Source organism: Coregonus clupeaformis, chromosome 1 (assembly GCF_020615455.1).
Source record: "Coregonus clupeaformis isolate EN_2021a chromosome 1, ASM2061545v1, whole genome shotgun sequence".
NCBI classification, from domain to species: domain Eukaryota; kingdom Metazoa; phylum Chordata; class Actinopteri; order Salmoniformes; family Salmonidae; genus Coregonus; species Coregonus clupeaformis.
Genome location: NC_059192.1, coordinates 628880 through 637264, shown reverse-complemented (window position 1 = coordinate 637264; position 8385 = coordinate 628880). Strand labels below are relative to the sequence as shown.

The window sequence follows — 8385 nt, the reverse complement described above, 5'->3', positions numbered from 1 at the left end:
CAAACCGGGGGCTCAGTTTCTTGCAGGGCAGGTGGAGTGGGAGGTTCCTGGTAGAAAGCCAGATGCGAACCCCAGGGTGGATCACAGGGGTCTCACAGCGGTGGTGGTCTGCCCATTCCTTTTGACGATGGACGGCACGCTGGAGTCTCACTTGAGCGTCGCTCCACACCTCTTATATGCGCCGGAACCACTTATCAACCGCAGGAGCTTCGGTCTGTCCCGGGGTCCCTGGTGCCAAGGCCGGCTGAAAACCCAGAACACACTGGAAGGGGGTCAACCCAGTGGAGGAGTGACTTAGCGAGTTCTGGGCGTACTCTGCCCATGGAAGGAATCGTGCCCAATCACCCTGCCGGTCCTGACAGTGACTCCTCAGGAACCTCCCAAGCTCCTGGTTCATCCTCTCCACCTGCCCGTTGGACTGAGGCCGGTACCCAGAAGTGAGGCTGACCGTGACCCCGAGCTTCTCCATGAAGGCCCTCCACACTCGTGATGTGAATTGGGGCCCACGGTCAGAGACCATGTCCTCCGGAAGGCCATAATGCCGGAAGACCTGCTGGAAGAGTGCCTCAGAAACCTGGAGAGCAGTGGGGAGACCTGGAAGAGGGAATAAACGACAGGACTTAGAAAATCTATCCACTTCCAACAAAATGGTGGTGAAACCATCAGAGGAGGGGAGATCGGTTACAAAGTCAATGGATAGATGTGACCAGGGTCACTGAGGCACGGGAAGTGGCAGGAGATTCCCTGCTGGAGCGTTCCAGGGGGAACTTGGTTTGAGCAAATACAGAACAGGAATTGATATAGCGAGTGACGTCCTGCGCTAAGGTGGGCCACCAGTATTTCCCAGAGATGGATTGGGTAGTGCGAGAAATACCTGGATGTCCAGTGACGACAGCTGTGTGCGCCCAGGTCAGCAGCCAGTCTCTTATCCCTGTGGGAATGTAAATGTGCTCTAGAGGACAATTAGTGGGTGCGGGCTCCCTCTCCAGAGCCTGGCGGATGTCCACATCTACGTCTCAGACCACAGGAGCTACGACTCGGGAGGATGGAATTATGGGAGCATTCTGGACAGGACCCTCCCCCGAATCATAGAGACGGGACAGCGCATCGGCCTTGGTGTTCTTAGAACCTGGGTGAAAGGTCAGCGTGAAGTCAAACCTTGGGAAGAAAAGGGCCCACCTTGCTTGGCGCAGATTCAGCCTCCTCGCTGTCCGTATGTACTCCAGGTTCCAATGGTCGGTGAGAATGCAGGGGACAGTTTCTTAGAGTAAAACGCACATGAGTACAACTTCTGTGGGTTACCCTGTCGTTGAGACAGAACTGCCCCCATGCCTACAACTGAAGCGGCCACCTCCACCACAAAGGATGTCGTGGGATCTGGGTGTTTGATCACTGAGACGGAGGTGAAACGTCCTTTGAGTAGACAGAAGGCCTCATCGGCTGCTGGGTTCCACACCAACCTACGGGGCCCTCATTTAAGGAGAGAGGTGAGAGGAGCGGCGACAGAGCTAAAGTTCCTGATGAAGCAGCAGTAGAAGTTGGCAAAACCCAAAAACCATTGTAACCCCTTTAAGGTGGTTGGAACTGGCCATGACCTGACTGCATCTACCTTCTTGTCGTCCATCTTCACAACCTGCGGACTGATTTGGTAGCCTAAGAAGGACACCGTCCTCTGGTGAAATTGGCACTTCTCAGCCTTGACGAACAGGTGGTTGGCGAGAAGGCATTCCAGGACTGCTCGAACGTGAATGATGTGGTAGCCGAGTAGATCAGGATGTCATTGATATACACGACCACCTGGCGGCCGAGCGTGTCCCTGAACACCTCGTTAACGAATGCCTGGAACACTGACGGAGCATTGGCTAAGCCATATGGCATTACCAAGTACTCGTAGTGACCAGACATCATGCATAACCGTCTTCCACTCATCCCCCTCCCGGATGCGGATGAGATTGTATGCACTCCGCAGGTCCAGTTTGGTAAAGAACCGTGACCCGCGGAGCTGCTCGGTGGCTGATGGCACCAATGGGAGAGGGTACCGATACTTTGAGGTGATTTCGTTGAGTCCTCTGTAGTCAATGCAGGGAAGTAACCCTCCATCCTTCTTGGCCACAAAGAAGAAACCAGCTGACGCAGAGGAAGTGGACGTGCGGATGAAACCTTGTTGGAGCGCCTCTTGGAAGTAATCCTCCATGGCCTGGGTCTCAGCCACCGACAGAGGGTAGATGCGTCTGCGCGGAGGCGCAGAACCTGAAAGCAGGTCGATGGCACAGTCCCAGGGGTGATGAGGAGGAAGACAGGTGGCGTGGGTCTTGAAACATACCTCCCACAGGTCCTGGTATACCTCCGGGATGTTGGGCTGAAGGGAAACCACAGGACTCTCAACCGACGTGGAACCACAGGGGACAGGGAAGCAGGTCCTCCGGCATTCGAGCGACCAGTCTGTAATTCTCATTCTTGACCATGAGATGGTAGGGTTGTGGCATTGAAACCAAGTGACGCCGAGGATGATCTTGTGGACTGGTGCACTGGTAATGAAGAAGGGAATGTTCTCCTGATGAATGGACTCCACGGTGAGGGTGAGTGGTTGAATGATGTGGGTGACGGATCCGGATCCTAAAGGCCGACTATCCAGGGCTTGAACCGGAAAAGGAGAGGAGAGCGGGTATGAGTTGATGTTAAGAGAGGAGGCAAGGGTCTGGTCAATAAAGTTCCCAGCGGCATCAGAATCCACTAACACTGTAGACACAGTACATGAAAGTGTAATGGACACCAAAAAGAGTCTAGTAGACAGTGATGAAGATGGAATACTCACTCCTGCCCTAGGGGGTGGAAGATCACGTGACCGTCCCTCTGCTCTTGTGGATCCTGGATTCGGACATGCCGGACACCTCTGGAGCTTGTGCCCTCCCTCTCCACAGTACAGACAGAGCCCCAGCTGTATCCGTCTGAGGCGCTCTGCCGCGGGGAGACGAGTGACCCCTACCTCCATGGGTTCAGACTCTGATTCCGGGTGTTCACTGAGGGAGGGAGAGAAGTGATGAGAGTACCAGCGCTCCCGAAGTATGTTATCCAGACGGATGAGTGCGTCCACGGAGAGGTTGTCGTCTCGACAGGCCAGTTCTGTCTGGACCTCTTCACACAAATCTCTTCTAAATAGTGTACAAAGCGCCGGCTCATTCCAGCCACTGGATGCTGCTACTGTCCGAAAGGTGAGTGCGTACTCAGCAGCCGTCTGGTTATCCTGCCGTAATTGCAGTAGCCGCTCACCTCCCTCTCTGCCCTCCGGGGAATGATCAAAAATAAATTTAAACAAACAGAGCAATGAACCCCTCATAATTTTTATTTTATTTTATTTATTTCACCTTTATTTAACCAGTTAAGCCAGTTGAGAACAAGTTCTCATTTACAACTGCGACCTGGCCAAGATAAAGCAAAGCAGTGCGATAAAAACAACAACACAGAGTTACATATGGGGTAAAAAAAACATAAAGTCAAAAATACAACAGAAAATATATATACAGTGTGTGCAAATGTAGCAAGTTATGGAGGAAAGGCAATAAATTGGCTATAGTGCAAAGTAATTACAATAGTATTAACACTGGAATGCTAGATGTGCAAGAGATTATGTGCAAATAGAGATACTGGGGTGCAAAAGAGCAAAATAAATAACAATATAGGGATGAGGTAGTTGGGTGGGCTAATTTCAGATGGGCTGTGTACAGGTGCAGTGATCGGTAAGGTGCTCTGACAACTGATGCTTAAAGTTAGTGAGGGAGATAAGAGTCTCCAGCTTCAGAGATTTTTGCAATTCGTTCCAGTCATTGGCAGCAGAGAACTGGAAGGAATGGCGGCCAAAGGAGGTGTTGGCTTTGGGAATGACCAGTGAGATATACCTGCTGGAGCGCAGACTACGGGTGGGTGCTGCTATGGTGACCAATGAGCTAAGATAAGGCGGGATTTGCCTAGCAGTGATTTATAGATGGCCTGGAGCCAGTGGGTTTGACGACGAACATGTAGTGAGGACCAGCCAACAAGAGCGTACAGGTCACAGTGGTGGGTAGTGTATGGGGCTTTGGAGACAAAACGGATGGCACTGTGATAGACTACATCCAATTTGCTGAGTAGAGTGTTGGAGGCTATTTTGTAAATGACATCGCCGAAGTCAAGGATCGGTAGGATAGTCAGTTTTACGAGGGCATGTTTGGCAGCATGAGTGAAGGAGGCTTTGTTGCGAAATAGGAAGCCGATTCTAGATTTAACTTTGGATTGGAGATTCTTTATGTGAGTCTGGAAGGAGAGTTTACAGTCTAACCAGACACCTAGGTATTTGTAGTTGTCCACAAACTCTAGGTCAGACCCGTCGAGAGTGGTGATTCTAGTCGGGTGGGCGGGTGCCAGCAGCGTCCGATTGAAAAGCATGCATTTAGTTTTACTAGTGTTTAAGAGCAGTTGGAGGCTACTGAAGGAGTGTTGTATGGCATTGAAGCTCGTTTGGAGGTTTGTTAACACAGTGTCCAATGAAGGGCCCGATGTATACAAAATGGTGTCGTCTGCGTAGAGGTGGATCTGAGAGTCACCAGCAGCAAGAGCGACATCATTGATATACACGGAGAAAAGTGTCGGCCCAAGAATTTAACCCTGTGGCACCCCCATAGAGACTGCCATAGGTCCAGACAACAGGCCCTCTGATTTGACACACTGAACTCTATCTGAGAAGTAGTTGGTGAAGGAAGCCATGGCATTTTGATGGTGTACCGTCATATTTATCCGGGAGGGATAAATGGGCATCGCTGACCTGAGCGGGTTGCTGAATGGGCTGATGTGCTGGCTCGTTGGGTCGACTGGTTGTAGAGTATCCTCCGCTGGATGAAGACAACGCCTCCTGGGTGTGTTCGAGACGTTGCACACTGCGAAGAACCTCCTCCACAACCGATCCCAGTTGTGCCAGCTGGTCATGGTGTTGATGTAGAAGATAACCCTGTTCATCGACCGTCTGAGAGATATTCGAATTTCCTGCTGCTTCCATGGTTTGAGTCGGTATTCTGTAACAATGATGCTGTGAGTCGAGAAGCAGGTGCAGGTGAAACGTTTAATAAAACAACAAACATGAAAAGAGACAGCGTAACAGTGGCGATATAGCATAAACACATGAACAATAACGACTGAGGAATAAACATAAGGGAGGGACATATAAAGGGGAGGTAATGAGGAAGGTAATGGAGTACATGTGAATCATAATGATCTGCAGGTGCGTGTAATGATGGATGGCAGGACCTGTGGTTAGTATTCCGGCGACGTCGCACGCCGGAGGGGAGGAGCAGACGTGACAGCTGTCATCAAGGCAAAGGGTGGCTACTTTTTTGATTTGTTTAACACTTTTTTGGTTACTACATGATTCCATATGTATTATTTAATATTTTTGATGTTTTCACTATTATTTTACAATGTAGAAAATAATAAAAATAAAGAAAAACCCTTGAATGAGTAACTTTTGACTGGTACTGTATCTGCATATGCAGTACAGTAGGTACCACTGCAGTATGTCAACATTGTGGGTTGTGGGTTGTTTGTTTAGGATAGGCTAAATGACTTTAAATTGTTTAATAGGGTGTGTGTGTGTGCCTTTAAAAGGGTTTACAGTTTTTTTCTAATTGCTAAAACACTAAAATGACATGCACAGCACAATTATTTAAACTGACAAGTCTCCAAAAATCTAAACACATGTTCTGCTTTACTCACATTTTGCAATTCAAAATGGCACTTTTTTAATGCACTGCACACGGTTCTCTGCATAAGTCACAACAACAATGGAAGACGTTGCAGAGAGAGGAAGAGGAAGAGGAAGAGGGAGGGTGAGAATGAGAGGGGGAGGAAGAGTGAGAGGTAGGGGTAGAGCTGGTAGAGGAGTTCATGGCCAAAGAAGACAACAACTTTCAAATGAAATCAGAGCAACCTTAGTTGATCATGGGCTGACAATGCGAGAGTCTGGACAGAGAGTGCAGCCCAACTTGAGCCGTTTTACTGTCGCCTGTGTCATCCGGACATTTAGACTGGAGTACAGGTATGTAACCAAGATTTATTTCACACTATGTAGTACACCCCATGTCATAGTGTATCAGTTGAGTAACACCTGTTTACTTCATGAATGGCTGATGTCATACACTAACTGCACAAGTTTCCTGTACAATTTACTCTACTGTGGGGGAAATATCTTTAGGCTGCATTGTCCAAGCCCTATATATATATTTTTTGTTTTTCTAAAGGACTGAGATACGCAGCCATGGTGGAGGAAGGGGCCAAATGAAATCAGATTACGAGAAATTCAGAGCCACATCATCCAAGACAACACCATATTCAACAACATTCATCGAGTCAGTCTGTCCACATTGGCTCGCATTCTCAAGCGAAACCAAATCAGAATGAAACAACTTTATAAGGTGCCGTTTGAGAGAAACTCTCAACGAAACAAAGAGGTCAGACGAGCATATGTGGATGTAAGTACAATATTGACTGAAGTACACTACACGCAACATTGTTTCCCAGTGTACTGGATAACACCATATTGACTGCTTTTGTTCTTTGTTTTCAGGGAGTACTGGAAATGGATGCTCATGCAATCCCACATGAATTCATCTTTATTGATGAGGCTGGGTTCAACCTAGCAAAGACCAGAAGAAGGGGGAGAAACGTCATTGGCCACAGAGCCATTATAGATGTTCCTGGCCAACGTGGTGGAAACATCACAATGTGCGCTGCCATCTCCAATACGCATGGTGTCCTCCACCGTCATGCCAACCTTGGACCATACAACACAGCCCATATTCTCACATTTCTGGACAGACTCCACAACATTCTCATACCACCAGAGCGTATGAATGATGCAGACCATCAAAGAACCCGGTACGTTGTAGTATGGGACAACGTGAGCTTTCATCGCGCAGCCCCAGTCCAAAACTGGTTTGCTGACCACCCACCCACCATTTCTTGTGCAATACCTCCCACCATACTCACCATTTCTGAACCCCATAGAATAGTTATTTTCGGCATGGCGGTGGAAGGTATACGACCGGCAGCCCTTTGTGCGCATGCCTCTTGTGCAGGCTATGGAAGAAGCATATGATGAGATTGATGTGGGTGCGATTCAGGGATGGATAAGGCACTCAAGGCGCTTCTTCCCTCGATGTCTGGTAAGGGAATATATTGCCTGTGATGTGGACGAGGCGTTGTGGCCAGACCCAGCTGTGCGGCAAGATGCTGACTCATTATTTTTCTTGCCTCTTTTTGTTTTCCATATATTTTTTCTGCACATTTTTTCTGCAATTTAATTTTTCAGTTTACTGTTTTTTGTGAGCATATTTTTGTTCAGTCCAATGTAAATATATATGCTGTGCATATGTTGCACTGACTTGTTTGGTGAACAATAAAAAATAAAATCTTTCAACAGCATGTGTGTGTATCTGCAAATATTTCTGTGCATGTGAACAATCTGAAGAATTTCTACAATTTGAACTATTTTAGTATTATGGCAAAGATGAGAGTGCTTTTCATTATGCCCAACAGTGTGTAGTTGGTTAGACAAAAATCTGGTAATATGAATGAAGTGTGTGCCATTTCGTGCAAACGTTTGATTTTGATAATGCTATATGTAGTTTTGGTTGCAGTGCTTCATTTTGCAGGATATATGAGGTATTTTGCAGTTTGGGCATAAAGTATGTGTTTCTCTCTGTGTGTGTGTGTGTGTGTGTGTGTGTGTGTGTGTGTGTCTCTGTGTGAGGTAAGAGGGTTGAAACGGTGATCACTACTAACATGTGGAAGCCATTAGTCAGACCTATTTACCAGAAATGTGGTGCTGGAATCTGCACCAGGGGAATGTGTCTAGGTCAGGGGAACGAGGCTAAATCGTTTTTAGGACTTTATGGAGTGTTAGGAGAATTGCCTGTAGAGTAGACCCAGTGGAAAATAACAGGCTTCTCAAGGGGACGCTGTAGATCTAAAAGGTATGTCTGTGTGTGTCTGTGTGTGTGTGTGTCTGTGTGGCAGTGTACGATCAAATTAGACAATAAAACACTAGGAGATAAGAGTTCTGTATGATTTGAAACTAGACACATACCACCCAGCTCAGACATATAAAAGGCCCATGTATGGCTGTTACGGTGACCATATTACCGCCACACGGTGGTCACAAGTCATGATGACAGTCAAATTCCACGTGACCGTTTAGTCATGGTAATTAGACTTCTCCAAGCTCTGATGCTGCTGATGGTCATTAGTAACCTACCAAACTTGCTAACTGCCTGGTACTCCGCACTCTATTGTCCCTCTAATCACTCTGACATCAATGCAAATGTAATCGAAAATCTAATCAAACACTTCATGAGAGCC

General features: G+C 47.6%; 1 long non-coding RNA gene across 1 annotated transcript; it reads left to right on the top strand.

Annotated features, from left to right (window-relative positions):
- The first annotated feature begins 5834 nt into the window (after positions 1-5834).
- LOC121582516 lies at positions 5835-7343 on the top strand. Its single transcript, XR_006003362.2, has 3 exons — positions 5835-6064; positions 6267-6497; positions 6593-7343. It is a non-coding gene; the product is annotated as an uncharacterized LOC121582516 (long non-coding RNA).
- The last annotated feature ends 1042 nt before the right edge of the window (positions 7344-8385 follow it).